Raw genomic sequence first — 18,783 nt, forward strand, 5'->3', positions numbered from 1 at the left:
CCCAATACTTATGTGATAGCTCACAATCTATAACTCCAGTTCCAAGAGATCTGATGCCCTCTTCTGATCTCTAAAGGCACAAGGCTTGCATGTCGTACACAGACATACATGTAAGCAAAACACTCATATACATGAAGAAAAAGAAAGAAAGAAATCTAAAAGAAAAATTCTTGGACATTAGTGATCTCTTAGGAGCTGAGTCTTTGGCATATAGTTTCCCAGGGTTTTGAACTATCTTTCACTCTCCCTGGTTGCTGTTGGCTTTGACATAGCCTAAAATACTCCAAAATTTAATAAAAAGATTTCAAACCACAGTGGCACCAGTGGAAGTCCAGACACAGAGGGCTACATGACTTCCATGAGGAAGGATGAAGGAGATCAGTTTGAAAAACTACAGAGTTATTAAATGGAACAATAGGCAACACAGTCAGGGTAAGCACAGTTTCACGGTGGTAGTTAACCCTTTGGTGACATGACCAAGGAAGAGTTCAAGCAGGTGATTGTAGCTGGAGCTATCTCCAGTCCTGCCCGGGCCCGCAGCCACTCAGACCCAAATAAACACACAGACGCTTATATTATTTACTGTTTGGCCTAATGGCTCAGGCTTCTTGCTATCTAGTTCTTATATCTTAAATTAACCCATTTCTATTAGTCTATACCTTGCCACATGGCTCATGGCTTACTGGTATCTTTACATGTTGTTTCTCATGGCGGCAGCTGGCAGCATCTTCTGACTTAGCTTTCCTGTTCCCAGAATTCTCCTCTCTCCTTAGCCCACCTATGTTATACTTCCTGCCTGGCTACTGGCCAATCAGCATTTCATTTATAAATCAATCAGAGCAACACATTCACAGCATACACAAAGACACCCCCAGCAGGTGATGGATAGTTTCCAACATGAGAAACACAGGAAGTGCAAAGTGTTTCATCTTTTTCTGCCTTCAGAACTCAAGTCTGTAGATCAGAGAAAGGCTATGTTAGACTCCTATGTAAAATCAGGGCCATTGATGTTCTGGTTGGGCTTTTAGTGTGACTGACCTTAGAAGGACAGACACACCAAATGGCTGGCAAACTGATTTCAGTGAATGAGCAAAACCTGAAGACTGTTCCCAGCTTCAAGCTGGTGAAAACTGCAAGGATGGACTTCTATGACTTCCAGGTGATGCTGTGGATGTGAACCGTGCATCCTTCCATTCCTTTCTTTTTAAAAGATTGTATATGTGCATGAGTGTTTGCCTATTTGTATGTATGTGTACCCGCATGTACACCAGAGAGAGCATAAGATCCCCTGGAACTAGAGTAATAGGCAGTGATGAGTGGCCATGTGGGTCCTGGGAACCATGCACAAGACCTCTGTAAGAGTACCAAGTGCTCTTAACTGCTAACTGTCTCTCTCATCCTGATCCCGCTATTTATATGATTCAGGTGTTTTGTTTTGGGGGTTATTTTTTTAATCTTCTGGACTATAGCTCAAGACATAGATCACAATAAATGAGCTAAATGGTGGGTGACTATAGTTGTGAAGGAACAAATTCAAAGAACAATAAATATCTGCTTGTCAAGAATATCTCAGGTCCTGAATGGTGTTTAGGTGCCATATCCCAATGGTCAAGGACAAGAACAACCACTGTGACATTCACAATGCAGCCAGCTACCCCACTGTGTGAGGCAGTAAATGATGGATGCTTATCTGGAGAAATTCTATCTTAAAGTATCTTAAAATGACTAAACCCCTATTAAAAAGACAAAGTACTTAAATCATTGAGGATTCCATTTATGACTTGAATTTTGTGACATTTTATAAGAGTAAAATATTACTACTTTGATTCTTGTTATAAACAGTTTTATAACATTGATGAGCCATTGCTTAGTTCTAACACTTAAATTTTCATTATATAAAAGGAAATATATAATTTCCTTTACATTAAAAAAATCTATTCTTTCTCTGTCTATCTCTCTGTCTTTGTCTCTCTCTATGTCTGTCTGTCTGTCTGTCTATCTCTCTCTCACTCTGTGTGTGTGTGTGTGTGTGTGTGTGTGTGTAGGTATACATGTGCTATGGTAGATACGTAGAGATAAGAAAGTCTTGGGTGTTAGTCTTTGCTATCCATCTTCTTTGGGACAAGAACTCTTTGCTGCTGCATACAGCAGATAGTTGACCCATGATCTTCCATGGATTACCCTCTCTCTGATTTCAACACTCCATGCTGTAGGAGTGCTGGATTATAGATGCACATTACTGTATCAGATGGCTTTAAGTGGATACTCAGGGATCCTAACTCAGATTCTCATACTTGTATAGCAAGTACACTACCCACTAAGCCTTCTCCTCAGCCCTCTAAAGTGAATTTTAGTTCAGTATCTAGGGGGAAAAAAATCAAACTCTTTTTTGTCACATCATTATGATTCCTTAATACTTTCTGTCTCTCCCTTGGGAAGGGCCTGCAAACAGAAAAATCTGAGTGATATACTAGGTTTTGTTAGTATCCTCTGTTGGAATCTCTGATTTAGTGTGAGATGTTCTACAAGTTTAGGCTGTACTCTTAGTACAATATGCAGATGTGTCCATGTCTTTCCTGTGCACATAAAGTACATATAGTTCCCAGTGTTCCTTTTCATCAGCGATTTTCTTCATGCTTCTCCTTCCCTGCTCATGAACCTTGGGGCAGGGTGTATTAACATTTTAGGGATCTGAGAGCCCAGAGTTGTCTGAAGGCAACATGCTGGTATAGCTGTGGCAGACGATAGAATGGTGGTGATGGCTGACCCTGTTTTGGAGTGCACAGGTAGAAATCAAGGACACCCCCAGCTTCCTACAATGGTTCCTAAGAATGGAGAAAGCAAGGGCGATATGGCAGATGAGATATGACATTTCACGTTCCGGCATAAGGTGACGAACATAAGGACAGCATATGGATCTCTCCCCCTTTGTTCCTTGCCATGGAAGAATGGATGCCAGCTGCCTCAGCTGGAAACTGTTAGTCCAGGAAGTTCGACTGTCCCTAGAAATTCCCCGTGGACCCGCATGACTTGTCTGTGACTAGCTATGTTTTTTTTTTCTGTCCTTAGTTTAATTCTTAATTTATAATTACCCTATACTTTAAAATGCACTTCATTTTCCATTGAATTATGCTGTATGTTTTAATGTCAAATATTTAATGGCCCCATTTTATCTTTAATATTTAGTTTCATTTCACTTTTGTCAAATTATTTGCACTTAAAATCTTTCTCATAATATTTTGAATTTTTATTCATCTAAGTCTGCTTTTCTCTAACTGTGTTTTCTACATTTTTTGAAATCTTGATTGTTGTTTTTTTCTTTATTTGTTTATTTAGCAAATATTTATTAATTTCCTACTATGTATTAGAAAACATTATTTTATGTATTTTAGGACTAAAATAAGTCTTAGATACAATCTAATCCCTTCCCCTCAAAAAATATTCTGTTCCTATTCTATAATACCTACATCTTATATAAATTTTAATGTTTCATTCTAAAGAGTTGTTAATCAGCACTACCCTGTGTTAAAATAATAAATTCACTTTAGTTTTCCATGAACTGTCCACTGATACATGAGGTTCTGAGAATGCACATATCTGCATAATTTTACAATTCCCTTTTGAATTTGTTATTTATTTTATGCATTACTAGAAACTTCAGCTATTCCTTTGATTTTCTTCCTGGCTTCTACTGGAGGTACTGTTTTCCAGATGAATCAAGAGTGGACAATGCCAGTGAGCTAGCGTATCATGGACACGTGCCTCAGAAGCACAGCATAACCAGCATTCATTCATTGTCAGTGACAATCACCCCCAGCATGTCAGTCTTTCTAGATGAATACCAGGCTTCTTAGAATGTAGGACTGTGTTTCTCAATCATTCATTCATTCACTCATTCAACAAATGTTCCATAAGCCTTTATTTTTGTAGTTTCTATAAGAGTGATATCAGATTTCTTCCTCGTAGATATTCTTTGTGTGTTGATAAGTCTCAGATGAGCTGCTTTCTTCTGTGCCTTTACTGTGTACAGAATTGCTACAGAATTTGATTTCTCTCTCTCATCTTATTCTAGGCCACATTCTTTCGGGAAGTCCTCCTGTCATAGTTCGGCATCTCATCTAAGCAATCAGACACATGATTTCCAGATTTCCTCTTGGAATTATCATCTCCATTCTGCTTAGGAATTTATCCTCTCTTGAAGACCAAAGTGCTGGGCCTGTCTCATCAGGCAATGTGGCCACAGAGCTGAAAACTGCTTCAGAAAGAAGCCAAATGTGACACTTTCTCTTAACAGGCCCCTTCTTGGTTTCTATATTTTTTTTCTGGGTTAGTGTGGAATCTCAAATAGAATTAGCAAGCTTTGTAACTGCCCTTGATGGCTCTCCATGGATGACCCTCTAAGTGAACAGTTCTCACCTGTTTGCCTGAGGCTTTGATCATCTGGGGCTATAAGGCTTTGCTCTATGTATAAAGCACTCCTCCCACTCCCCTGAACTGTTACTCTCCACAAGACAATGCACAGTTGGTTGGCAACTGCCAGCAAATGACACCAATTGCCACCAAACTTCTAGCTCCTCAGAAAGGCCACCAGATTGAAAGAAAATTACTCACCTCTCCAACACTGTAGCTTCTGTTGCAAGAACCATCCACACCGGTTCATCACGAGGTTCTTATGTTTAAAATGTAAGCTCAGCATGAAGGGAGATTACTTCAATACTCAGATCGTTGTGATCAAGTATTCTCAGCATTCTACACAGAGAGTTTCAAGAAAACAAGAAGAATAAAAAGAGTGCTTGTGCATTACTACTTTATCATCAATCATTTCAAATTTTATCTGGGAAATACTTCTCTAAAAACTGTTCACTTTTCAGATTTACTTTGCATCCAGTAAGAGCTGACCTGATGGTTTGTTTGAATAATCACTTGGCATGTAATATTGTTGGAAGATTTTGACTATGTTACAAAAGTAAAGTGTACTGGATTCAAACACATTTTGGGGAATTCAAATGCAACAGGATCACCAACAGACACTGATCATTAATAAAAGGGGGCAGGTCATTCAGTCTGTAAGTATTTTGAGAGTCAATAATAGGATTTTAATTATGCAGTAAAAGGATTTTAATTATGATTCTAATCATCCCTTTTTATTGCTTTATTTGTGTTGATGTGAATGTCAATATTAAAGAGACAATGTATTTAAATTTGTCATGTCAAATTGTCATTGGGTTGTCTCAAAGCTCAAAAAAAGCAATCTTACTATTGTATTTTGATAATCATTTTGGAAAAGTATTTCTCCTACTTTTGAAAAGAAGCTTTAATTTTTTTTGCAAGACTGACATGAGAGAATTATAACAATGGATCACACATTTAAACTAGTCCTATATTGATGCTTAGTGACGAAGATCTTGTGATTGTATTTAGAAATATAGTTGTCCATAGATGGAGAGGTGACTCAGCAGCTAAGGTATTCTGCTCTTTCAGAGAACCCAAGTTGACTTCCAACATCTATATTGAGCTTCTTACAATCACCTGTAACTCCAGCTCCAGGGAATCCAACGACCTCTTCTGTACTCTGTGGGCATCTGCATTCACAGGGGCATACATACTCGCATACACATTCATATAATAAAAATAAATCTTAAAATAACAGTTGCCCTTTAAGCAGTATGGGGGCAAGCGGTGCTGACATCTCGGTAGTAAAAAGTATGTGGGCATCTTTTGATGAACGCCCCCCCCCCCCAATTTTAACTACTGGTAACCTGTTTGTGACTGAAATCCTGACTGGTAAACACATATGCTTTATATTACATGTATTATACACAGGGAGAAAAATGAGAGATAATTTCAAGAATTCATTTTCTTTCAGTAATTCATTTTTTTAAGGTTGAAATAGAGTCCCATATAGCCCAGACTGGCGTCAAACTCATTATGCAGACAAGGGTACCCTGGAACATCTGATCATCCTGCCTTTACCTCTCAAGTACTAGGATTACTGGCTGTACCACATCTTCTTATGCAAGTTTATGGGTGTCAGTAGAGCATGTGAGACAAGAACTATACCAACTGAGCTATATCCTCAGCCCCAAAGATATGAATTTTTTACTTAGACAAGAAATTTTCTTGTGAGAGTAATTGCTTGGGACATGATTAGCACCAAAGACTGTTTTAGATCCTCATAACCCTGGAGTCACAACATCAGCAACAGTTAGTGCCTCCAAATTATCACACTACAATATGTACTGTAGTTAAGTTGATAGCTATGATCAATGCTCATGTCTGTGTTCATTTCTCTCTACCATGTATGGTACCATGGACTGTCTGTATTGTATGAAATTTAACTTTTTATAATAAATATGGTTATATTTTTATAGTAATGTGACAAAATAGATGACAATTTCTACATGTATTTTATGTATTTAAGAAATAATAACAAAACCAATGTTTTCTTTAATTTTTAAACTATTTCTAGTCTATACAGTTTGTTTATAAATTTTTCCAAATCTACACAGAGCTTCAAAATCCAAACTCCTGGATAAGTGGACGCACACTCACAGTTCATACCTGTGTTGTTCGAGGGTCAACTATACATGGAATTTTGCCTTTGGGATATATGTAGTTTAACGACATTTCAGCCTCAGAACTAAGTTTCATAGATGTTTAACTGACAATTTTCACATGTCCCTGCTCAGAAATTAATATCTATTGTATTTTTGTGAACATATTGTCTTCTTTTACATAATTTTATATTATATGTACATTTAATCCAATAAATATTGTTTTATTTTCCACCTATTAGTAAGCTTTTATCTCCAATCCTCAATACAAAATTACTTAAATGTTCATCTATTAAATATGACTTGAAAGTTGTATAACAAAACTCAAAACAAATATAATCACAGAGTGTGGAACATTTGACAGCAGAATTCAGGAGCTGGGCTCTAGTCCTGGCTTCCCTGACCTAATTACTGGGAAGCAATTTAATTGTTCAAATGTCAATTTCTCCAATCCTGTCTCTAGAAATATGCATCAGATTAAAATATTCTTATACACTATGAGATGTGATAGCTTTCCACTGCTGTGAAAAATAACTGAGAAAACTGACATATAAAATGAAGGCTTGTCCATGGCCTCTTCAAGCATGTGCCTCATCACAGCAGGGGTGAGTGGTGGAGCAGCTGTTCATTTAATGGCAACCAAAAATTAAAGAGAGAGAACAGAGAGAGCCTGGTGCTCCAATGTCACCTTCAAAAGCACGTACTGAATGACCTAGCTTCCTTCAAGGACATACCTCCAATGACAGACCTCTTAATATTTCAACCTTCTTCCAAGGCTTCGATACAGGGGTGTTTGGAGGACACTGAAGGTTCAAATTATAGCAGAAAGGAATACATTTCTTTTTCTTCCATTTCCTCCTAGGAGCTACAATTGCTTTGGTTTTATTCATTTTTTATTTTCAATTTTTAAAAATTTTTAAATAGATTTTTATCATTTCCCCCTTCCCCAACTCCTCCCACATCTTTACAACCTCCCTACCCACTCAACATCCTCTTCTTTCCTTCTCAAGAAAACAAAACAAATGAAAAACACTAAACCAAAACAGAAGAAAAACACAACAAAACATGGAGTTTGTTTTGTACTGACGAACTACCCCTGAGCATTGAGGCCTGCCCTGGATTATGGTTGATATATCTAGTGTCACTCCATTAGAGAAAATTAATTTTCCATCTCCCAGTTGCAAATAGCTCCTAATGATATATTGCTGTATCCATGGATCTGTGCACTGCTCAACCCTCATCAGAGAATCTCTCCATGCAGTAGATGGGAATTAACATAAACCCAGTACTGGGTAATTGGAGAGATCGAGAGATCTTGAAACACTCAGGCTTAAATGGGATGTCTTCATTAAACCGATCCCATCAAGGATCAGGGACCTGTGCAGAAGAAGAGGCAGAAAGATTTTAAAAGCCAGTGATAATCAATGCCTTCACGGAAACAGCATCTTTCAGCACAGTAGGACTGATGCACACAGGAACTCACGGGACCGTTGACAGTACACATGAGACCTGCACAAATTCAAGCCAGATAAAATCCCAGCATAAAGAAGAGGAAGTGGGCACAAAGTTCCACTCCTACCCCACCCCCAAAAGAGACCTTTTTTATTTCAATAAGTACAATTTAATTTGTTCCACTACCTTCCCTCTAAGCAAAATTTAGATTTTTAGCAAAATAAAAGACCAATATTCTATGACTAATGATACCAACCTTTTGGTTCTTCCAGTTTACACAAAATCTTGGAGTTCTTAGATAACAGAGGGCATTCAAGGAAGTATTTCAATATCTGTCCACAGGAATCATTAAGAAAATATTCATTTTCTAGGACAGCTAGCTCTTTTACAGTATCTTAAGTTGGCTAGTGTCTTCTCATACGTTTCTGTGGCTAGAAGCAAGGCACACAGGTTTGTTCTTTCGAGAAGTCCTGCAAATGAAAGACAGTCAATAATGCATGACACTGTCATATGCCCCGAGGCTGGATCATCTTTCTGGGAAGGATAGTGGCCAGAGAGTTTAATGGTTAAACAGACCACATGGGGATATTATGACCAATATAGTTATTAAGAAGGTTGTGCACAGGTACCTACCACCCCAAACTCACAATCTTTTATCATTTTTGTCTTTGGGGATTTTTTCCTCTGCCACACAGATATGTTGCTTTTCATATGCTCCTCCATAAAATTTCTCATTCTTACAGCCTTGTGGACTATTATTAACTGTCCCTTTTCAAGGCCAATAGAAATTGTAATCTGGACTTTCCTTCCTACATGGACTTGGGGAGAATGGGATTGAAATAATTCATGAATAATTTAGGAATTAAATTCTAAGAGATTTAAAAAAAACTCATTTTATGTTCTTTCTCATACTAGCAAAGTGTCTCATACTAGTGAGCAGTGCCAACTGAAGATATCTGAAAAAAAAAAAAGCAATTTTCTTTACCTGGAGAAGTCAGAAGACCTAGGTTATTTTGTAGATGTAAGTTCCTTTCTTGGGCTATATAAGTGCTTACAAATATATCTCATTTGTAGTATTAATATCTGATCATGTTCTTATTTTTGTCTTCTTCCCACCGGATATTTAAATATATCTGATTGGTACGCATAGTTACATTTGGAAGATGAGAAGAGCGGAATAATTTAAGACACAATTGTGTTCTCTTCTGCACCAGTAAACTTAGGCTTTGGATCATATGGCCTCCGTGATCTGAACGATGTGCAGATTCAACTACACCATATAAGGGTTAACTATAAGGATGGAGCAGGTTTTGGTTGACATTTGAGAACCAGTTAGATTGGAAAATGGATTTAGGATCATCATCACTGCCTTGTTCTAGGCATTGTCCCACAAATGTGCTCTGCATGTATCTCCAAAAGCATAGCTTAGATTGGCTCTAGAACTTAAATGGCAGTCATTTCCAAGTTCAAACTTCAATCTCATACACTGAAATGCACAGTTTAGAAAAAGAAGTGACCAAGGGACTGGAGATAAGATTCACTGGTTAAGAGCACTTGTTGCTCTTACAGAGGACTTGGCTTCAGTTCCTTGCACCCACCCACAGAGTTTCTTATAACCATCCCTAACTCCAGACCACATGACTTCTTATGACCTCCCCAGGTACCAGGCATTCACGTAATGAATGTACATGAATGCAGCAAAATACTCATATACATAAAATAAATACCCCCCCCCCAAAAAAAAACAGTAGCCCGGACCAAAATTCACAAGACTCTGTCTGAAGATGTTGCATGGATTTGTCAATTTCATAGGCCATGCAGTGTGTAGAAATTACTCCTATCAGATCCATAACTGGACCGCTGGCTTCTGGGGCCATTTGCCTCCCTGTACACACAAATGCACATACCATATCCCTTTAGTCTTTCCCTGTTCTCCTAATACTGACCATATAATGTTTAAGTAGTGCTAGGCCATAGACATTTCTAAATTAATGAACGGTAGCTAGTTATGATTTTAAAAATAGGCTGTACAAGTGTAAAATATAACTCCTATTCCTAGAGGACTTTCGGTGAGAGTCCAGTATGGATGGTATACTAGAAGCCAGAGGCCTTGAACCAGACCAACAACTCATTGAAATGAACATTTGCAAGTAAAGCTGAGTGGACAAGAGGGTGTACTGAGTGACACACCACAGCTCCCAGTGTCACTAAGATGAATGAAGAGGTGTTGGAGAGGCGGCAAAGATGGAGGAACAAAGTGGTTTTGTCTGTTGTTTTTTTGTTTTGTTTTGTTTTGTTTTGTTGTTTTTAATTAATATTTTTTTAATTTTCTTGGGGGGACACTACAGGGTGAGGGGTGGATATGGAAGGATTGGGATATGGAAGGATTGGGGTGCATGATGTGAAATTCCCAAAGAATCAATAAAAATATATAACTCTGAAGTCATTTTGGATGAATAGATGATGATATAGAAATGTTATGCTACCTACTTCTTTGCTCCAACTTTGTAGGATTGATTGTAAAACCAGATTGTAAGTTCTTCAAAGATCTTCTCCCATGAACTTGAGGTCGATTCCACACAGATACAGTTCCACACAGGCAATTAAAGTTTAGATCTAATTCCATGAGGTAATCCCGGCAAACAACCCTTGCTACTTTCAGAAATTCAGATTTTTAAGAAAATACAAGTGTCTGGATGTCCTGAATTATGCTGCTGTGCCCTGAAGTTCAGTGGTTCCTTAGGAGTGAGGGAAGGGGAGTCACATGGTCTATCTCAGTGTATGTGTTTTCTACTTCCTTAAATTTAGTTTTTCTACCTCTGCATTCTTTTTTCTAGCATTGCCCATCTAGCTGCTTTCTTCTCTGTGCAAAATTGGGAGGGGGGATAAAATACATGCATTTGGGGTGACTTCCTGATGAGACCCCCCACGGTGCTCCCCCACACCCCATGCAGTGACCTGAATCACAAGCAAAGCCTATTTTAACTGGCTCTAAAAATCTGTAGTTCACAGTGGGTGTTCTGGCAGCTTTCTCCGCCTTTAATTTGACATTCAATTGTTTTGTTATGTTTTAAAGCAAAATAGGCCTTGCTGGCAAATAAAGCTGCTGCGTGAAACCTCAGGCCAATGGAAAGCAGAAGATACCAAACCCATATTGTCCTTCTATTTCTAAAAGGGACACTTTCCCCTAGCGTCTCTTTTTGAATGTCCCCTTTTGAATAGTCAGTGGACCACTGTAAGCGATGGTTCCGGGAAGTACTACTGCGCCCTTCCTGCTCCTGCCAAACACTCTAGGAAGTGGGTCAGAGACCTTCAAGTTTTGCTCTGCAAGACCAACTCCTCTACCTGAAGAAAGCCAAGGTGGGGGTGGGTAGCAGGTAGGTGGGTCAGGGGGCGGTAGTTGCTACAGTGATTTGCTCTACCTCCTGGAATTCATGACTTGTAAGGAACTCCCTCATATTTTGTGTGACATAGACACAGTGGCTTCCCTTTAGCTAGTAAGTGTATGAATTCCAGGAGGTAAAAAATCACTGTAGAAATTGGAATATCCCTTCCCATAGGTTAAAAAGCTGTATTTAAATTATATAACCTATTCATAATTATATAAAATCAGTATATACATAGTTATATAATTAAGTGAATAATTATTGTAAGGTCTCTTTACTTTCCATGAAAGTGGCTCAAATCATAAACCAGAGGTGAAAATAAAAAGTTATTTTTAATTTAAATGTATGTGTGCAATAACATGTTTTATTTTTTACTGGAAGATATGAGCTGTCGCCTATGTATGCCTTCTATGGGGGTGTTTAATAAATAAATACTGAAACAAGGAGTATCATTCACTTTGTAAGGAGCAGGGAATTATGAATGGATAGAAAACAAAAATAAAGCTTAATCAAAGGATGACTATTTCCCAACTCTGAAAGTCCAAGAACAAATCACTGTAGGAACCCACCTACCTGCCACCCACCACCACCCTGGCTTTCTTCCACATGAGATGGAAGAACGGAGCTCCTGTCTTGGTAGCAGACTGGCTGCCTTGACCAAGTGAGAGTGAGTGAGGAGGCCACAGGTAACAACTGGGGGCAACCTCCCTCCAGCAGCCCAAAGACCTGAATCCTGTTGATGAATCTAGGTGACCTTGAGAGTGGATTCACCCAGGTGTACCTGGAGAGGACCATGAACCTGATCTGAGAAAGTGGGTTCTGCTCTCTGAAGAGAGCTAAGGAAGGGGGAGTCCTTTAAGTTACACACCCAACTCACAAAAAGAATTTAAATGTGCAGCACTAGGTGACTGGTAATCTCTATGTCTCTCTCTCTCTCTCTCTCTCTCTCTCTCTCTCTCTCTCTCTCTCTCTCTCTCTCTCTCTCTCTCTCTCATACTGTTCTACTTACCCAGAGCTATTAAGCCTCTGGCAGAGTTTTTTTTTCTCTTCTAAATCCTTAAAATTGGAGCATGCATTTAGCTTAAAATTCACTCTTATAATTTTATTCCTGTAAGTTTAAAAATGTGTTTGCATTGGCTATTAGTCTATTTTAGACGTCTTCATTTATTGTGTTATTTTGTAAAGTTACTACGTAAAGTAATTGATTTTATTTTGGCATTCTCATGTATGTATGCTACTGCACTCTCCCAAACAATCCCCTCCTTCCCAACCCCCCTTAAGAGTTCTCCCTTCCCTTTTATAGTACACACACACACACACACACACACACACACACACACACACACGAGATGAAGATGGGGGAGGAGGGAAAAGAGAGAGAGCAAGCAAGAGAGGGAGAGATTTGTCTGACTGAGTCTGGCTTATTTTCTTATATCCACTTTCCTGAAAATGCCATGACCTGGTTTTTCCTTATGACTGGAAAATAATTGTGTCGTGTGTATGCTATATTTTCTTTATCCATTCATCTGTTGGGCATCCAGTCTTGCTCCGTTTCTTAGCTGCTGTAAGTAGTGCAGCAGTGAGTAAGGATGCTCAAGTGTCTCTGTGCTGTGTTGACTTAGAGTTCTTTGGCTGTACACCGAGGATTAGTGTAGATGGCTATGTGGGAGTTCTATTTGAGGAAGCTGCCACACCGATTTACTTAGTGATCACTCCAGTTTACACTCCCACCAACAGTGCATACTGACTGGGTCCCTTTCTCACATCCTAGCCAGCATTTCTTGTTTATTTTCTTGATGATATCCATTCTACTTAAAGTGAAGATAGAATCTCAAAGCTGTTTTAATTTGCATTTCTCTGATAACTTTGAAAAATTATTGACCATTTGTATTTTCTTTTAAATTTAATTTTTTTAATTAGCTTACAAAGTAATAGGTTTCCATATGGGATTTTCATACATATTTCATTTCGATTGATTCTCTTCACTCTTATTTCCCTATCTGACCCCCACTTCCCCACTGTACCCTTATGTCCCAGATTCCCTTCTATTTGGTTACATGGTCTTCTCTATTCCCTTTCTTAAAGCCTCTAACTTTTTTTCCTAATCACATAGGCCCCATCTAGTTACTATACCCATATTTATTCCCATCTAGATACACATATCCAGTTCATGACCCAATTCCTGATTGGATGACTTTTTGGTGTGTAATTTTGAGTTCTGAAGATCCTAGATGCTAATCCACTGCCTGCTGAGAGTGAGAAGATATTTACTCCTCTTCATTTTGATTTTTTTCTTGCTATGAAGAAATATTTTGTTTATTAGGAATTAAAAAGAAAACTATTCTGTATCACCCTTTCCCAAGGCCTAGGGAATATCACAGAAGAGGAGGAGCAGGGAGAATTTAAGAGCTGGAAGATGTGAAATGCTGCTACCCAGATATGATATACAGCAGCTATGGACCTCTGTCTATGAGTGAGCCTTTCAGCATTCCCACATGGATAAAGCAGGTGCCCCAGCCACCTCCTGAGGACCCAGTGACTGTGAGTGCTTACAGGTTGCTGGGGGGAGGCAGTGTCACTCTCTTTAATGGCATAGCCTCAAAGGACACAAGTAGGGCTCAGTAGTGATTTTAGTGAAAATGTTCTGTTTCCCCATTTAGTATAATGTTGGCTATGAGTGTCATATGCAGTCTTCATTATGAAACATAGTACTTCTATTTGTAGTTTCTTCATGACCTTTAGCATGGACAGATGGGGAACTTTATCAAAAGCCTTTGTTGCAGCCATTGAAATGATCATGTGATCTCTATCTTTAAGTTTGTTTATATGTTTTATTGCATTTATTAGTTTGCAAATATTAAACCAATTTTTATTCTTGGAATAAAGCTAACTTGGTTCTGAAGTATGATATTAATGTGTTCTTAAATCTGGGTTCCAATTATTTTATTGAGATTTTTGTGTGTGTGCCTGTGTTCTTCAGGGCAGGTTGTCTATAATCACCTTTTCTGTGTGTGCCGCTATCTGTTTTTAGTTATCATAGAATGAGTTTAGTAGTCTTCTTTCCTGCTCTGTTTTAATGGACAAGATTCGGTACAATTTAGCAGTAAATCCATCCAGTTCTGGCTTTTATTTGGGAGGGGAAGTTTTTATTACTGCTTTTATTTCAGTACTTGTTATAGACCTGTTTAACTTGTCTGTAAAAATGCAGATTTATTGATATATTTTTATAGGTCACATGGTATCTAAGGAATTTATCCACTTCTAGCTTTTGCAGCTTTTGGTGCAGATTTTTACACTAAGTGTATGTTTATATTGTGACTATGACTCTTTCTGTTTCCCTTACTCATTAAGATGGGAACATACACTGATATGAAAACAGTAGCTTTCATTTATCTGGCAAATTCAGCTGCTTAGAAGTGAGTAGAAAAGTCATTGGCATAATTCAAACAGTTCTCACTGATGACTTGCTTTACGCTTCCTCTGTGAGCCTTGGTCAGATATTATTATTCGTCTTCATTTTCTTTCTTTCTCTTTACTCTGTCTCCTACTTTTCCTTCTCTCTTCATTTAACAAAGACTCGTTCAGTCCTAACCTAGAAGGTAACATTGTACTGAGGGTTGAGAAAACAGTAATGAACCACAGGACGTATGATCTCTGATTATTTGTGTTTAGAGTCTTCTGGGAGCTTTGAATGTTGTTTCAATTTTGGTCTTAGGAAGTGTTTAATGGCTGTTTTGAGGAAAAGAAGCATGGCCATTTAAAATAGTCATTACCAGGGAGGATTTAGGATGGCTGAGTGGCCAAAATCACTTGTTGGGCAAGCTTGGTAATCCAAATTTGATCTCTCCTGTGGTGGTATTTTACTTGTACTGAAATGTGATTTTAATTGTATGTTAATAAATAAAGTTGCCTGGGGGTCAGAGTTTTAGAGCCATAGCAAGTGCGTGGCGGTGGTGGCGCACGCCTTTAAGGACCTGGAGGGCGGTACATACAGGCAGTGACAAGGCAGTCAAGTGTTTAGGTTTACAACCAATGAGAAGGCAGAACAGCTAGACTATTTAAAGACATACACACAGGAAGTAGGCCTTTTTCGAAGAGCTCTCTTGGCTGAAGCAGGATCGCTGAAGCAGGAAGGGTAAGGTTCTTAGTTCTGACCTCTTGGCTTTCTTCTCTGAATCGGCTCTGTGTTTCTTATTTAATAAGACGGTTGGTTACATCTACACTCTCCCTACCCCAATTTACATAAAAAGCTAGATGAGTAGTCTGTAATCTGTAATCCCAACACTCCTACGGTAAAATGGGAGACAGAGATAAAAGTCACCAACCAAGAGAGTTCAGGGCAGCTACCTTGGGGATCACAGTGCAGCAGAAACAAGAGAGACCTCAGTTCAACAGGTGGAAAGCAAGAAGTGATCCCAGACTTCTGACCTTCACACTTGTACTGTAGCATGTGCACATCTGCACTCACAACACTACTCATGCATACACACACACACACACACACACACACACACACACACACACAGAGTTTTACTGGTCTCACTTTGATTTTTACTCCCATCTTTTCTTGGTAAGTCTTTGCATGACTTACCATCTCTTCTTTCATGTCTTAGTTTCTCGATTCGTGTTGTGGAGAAATCATAAAATGCAGATGTTGCCAATGGGGTGATGTTAAGCAGGTCTTTAGCAGCTGACTACTCTTCTCTCCCTTACGCTAGCATTGAAGTCTGTGCAAATGTACAAAAGAGGCTTCAGGCGATCTAAGGGTAGCCGCCCTGCTCTTCTGCTTTGTGCTCTGTAAGAAACCAACAATGAGAGCCCCATCAGACCCTATGTCAGTCAGTTCTTTAATCTCTTTCACTGGGTGATGAACTTCTGGTCTTTATAAATTACCCAGTTCTCAGGCATTTTGTTGTAGATGCAGCAGTACAAATAATAGAGAATAGGGGAGAATAGAGCTTGTAAAGTAAGGTTGGTGAGATTAAATTGGGCAGCTCAGGAAAAATTATTCAAATAGAGCATGGAATATGACTATTCTGCTTAATAAGAAAACTTAACAAAGGAATTTCAAGTAAGTCAGGAAGCTATTCCCTGAGGAAATAAAGAGGAAAGCCGAGACTCAATGCACAGTTTCCTTCTTGAGAGTCATTAAGGATGAGATGAAAATGGTCACAGATACTCATTCATTAGTTACCAGGATTGCATCCCTCAGTGAGAACCACCCACAGGAGAAGAGCAGAAAATTATTACAAAGAAGGCACACAAACAGAAAACAGCAATCTCTGAGTTATCTTACATCATAGGAAGATGCTGCTGTTGGCCCTGCAGCAGCCATCAACATAACTGAATAAATGACTGTGTTCATAGAACATTAGTTATAAGTGGTAGACAATTCAGTTCCACCATGCTGTCTGAGACAAGCAGAAATCTAGAGAGAAGAATGCTTCATGGTGGTTTGTATCAGCCACTCAAATAACGTTACTGCTTGCTGGTTAATCTTTAAGTTGCTCTGCTGTCTTCTAGTTTTGTAAGTAAGGCATTCTAGTTTTGCCCTGACTTGGGTTATTTCATGCCACATCTAGCTCCTTCTATAGTATAACTGGCTGCCAAGTTCTGGTGATGAACTCCTGGGATTTCAATTGTATCTAGAAAGATTTCAGAAGACTTTTTTTCCCTTTAGAAGTCTCAAAGTAGAGTCATTCTCTAGTCTGATGGCCTCAATGAAACAGAAGCCACTAGTGAATTAATTAAATGTGGGTGTGGTGAGGCACAATGTATAGTGTCTTAAATGTCTTTGCCCATGTCCAGTGTCAATGAAAGAAGAGTCTAGCACTAAGACCTGGAATTACCAACAAACAGAAGAACAAATGCTTAACCTTAAGTATCCATTAGAATGATAGTCACAGTGATAATAAAAATAAAAGACAATGAGTGAGAAATTCTCAAATATTCTCAAAATTCTGCTTAGGGCCAGGCAGTTGTGGTGTACACGTTTAATTCCAGCATTCGGGAGGCAGAGCCAGGCAGATCTCTGTGAGTTCGAGGCCAGCCTGGTCTACAGAGCAAGATCCAGGACAGGCACCAAAGCAACACAGAGAAACCTTGTCTCAAAAAAACCAAAAAAAAAAAAAAAAAAAAAAAAAAAATCTGCTTAAACAGGGACTCAACTTATTTAATTTAAATATTTGCATTAGTAAAATTTTTTCTCCTGTGATGTCTCAGTAATATTTCTAAATATTTCTTGTTAAATTTTGGTTGAGAAACTCATGAGAGCATCCTTGCCAATAAATAAATCAAAGGCTAAAATTTCCCACGACAACACATGAAGCAGTGAGAAAGATATTCTTTTTGTCTTATCTAGTTATTTTTTAGACTAGCATAGCATTAGTACCCTCATGTACCTGAACATGTGACAGTTGTTGCCTCTAGCATGATGTTAACTTTATAACCCCTAATTCTTAGTCAATTTGAATTAAAGTGACTATGAAGTATCAATAAAGTCACACAAAAACTAAATATAAATAGATAGGGAAGCATATAAGACTCAAAGAAAGAATTACTGCTGAATTTCCTTTTCCTTTTACAATAAATGGAAAATTAACAGGTAAACTGAAAATAAATATGAACTAAGAGTGCAAGAAGATGGTAGGTATTCTTTAAGACGCAAAAGGTAACTACTAATGGACTAAAATACATTAGGTCATGAAGACCAATTCAGAAGCAAATTTACAATGATACGTCTTTGTGTCTTCGATGGCCAGCATTCCATAAATGCTGCACATAAGCACATTCGTTTTCAATGTTAAACAGTTCCAGAGTTATTTCAAAAAGATATTTTTCTCAGCCCATGAAGACGTCTAAAGTTACAGCATTATGAAAATATCCCTTGGTAGATTCATGTGTTTATCATTTACTTTAGGGGTATTTGTGCCCACAGTTCGTCTTTTTGAGCTGTATATAGGTGGTCCTGACTGAGCATTCCATGTCTATGGGAAATTTTAATTTGCTGAGGAAAACTTTTACAAACACTGAAGTTAAACCAGCCATGCTGTTTCTGCTTTGCCTTTAGTAGAGCTGTTTGGGGAATAAGTATTCGGGATTATATCTACTATAATAAGTGGCGTCACATAATTATAACCAAAAATGGAAATTCAAATTATGAAACTTTGTCCTCTTCATTGAAATGCAGATGTTTTCCTTTTTTGTCCCTCATCCTGTTAACATGTTTATGAGAATTGCATTCCAACTCTGTAACTTTTATTTAATTGGAATTATTTCAACACCCGCATCCCCACCCCACCCCCTGAGAAAAAAGTTACAGATATTTAGAGAGTAAATTTTAATGCCCCATCACATCCATGCAACATAACTATCCAAATCAAGAAAAGTTC

The sequence above is a fragment of the Peromyscus eremicus genome, chromosome 1 (assembly GCF_949786415.1).
Source record: "Peromyscus eremicus chromosome 1, PerEre_H2_v1, whole genome shotgun sequence".
Classification (NCBI taxonomy): domain Eukaryota; kingdom Metazoa; phylum Chordata; class Mammalia; order Rodentia; family Cricetidae; genus Peromyscus; species Peromyscus eremicus.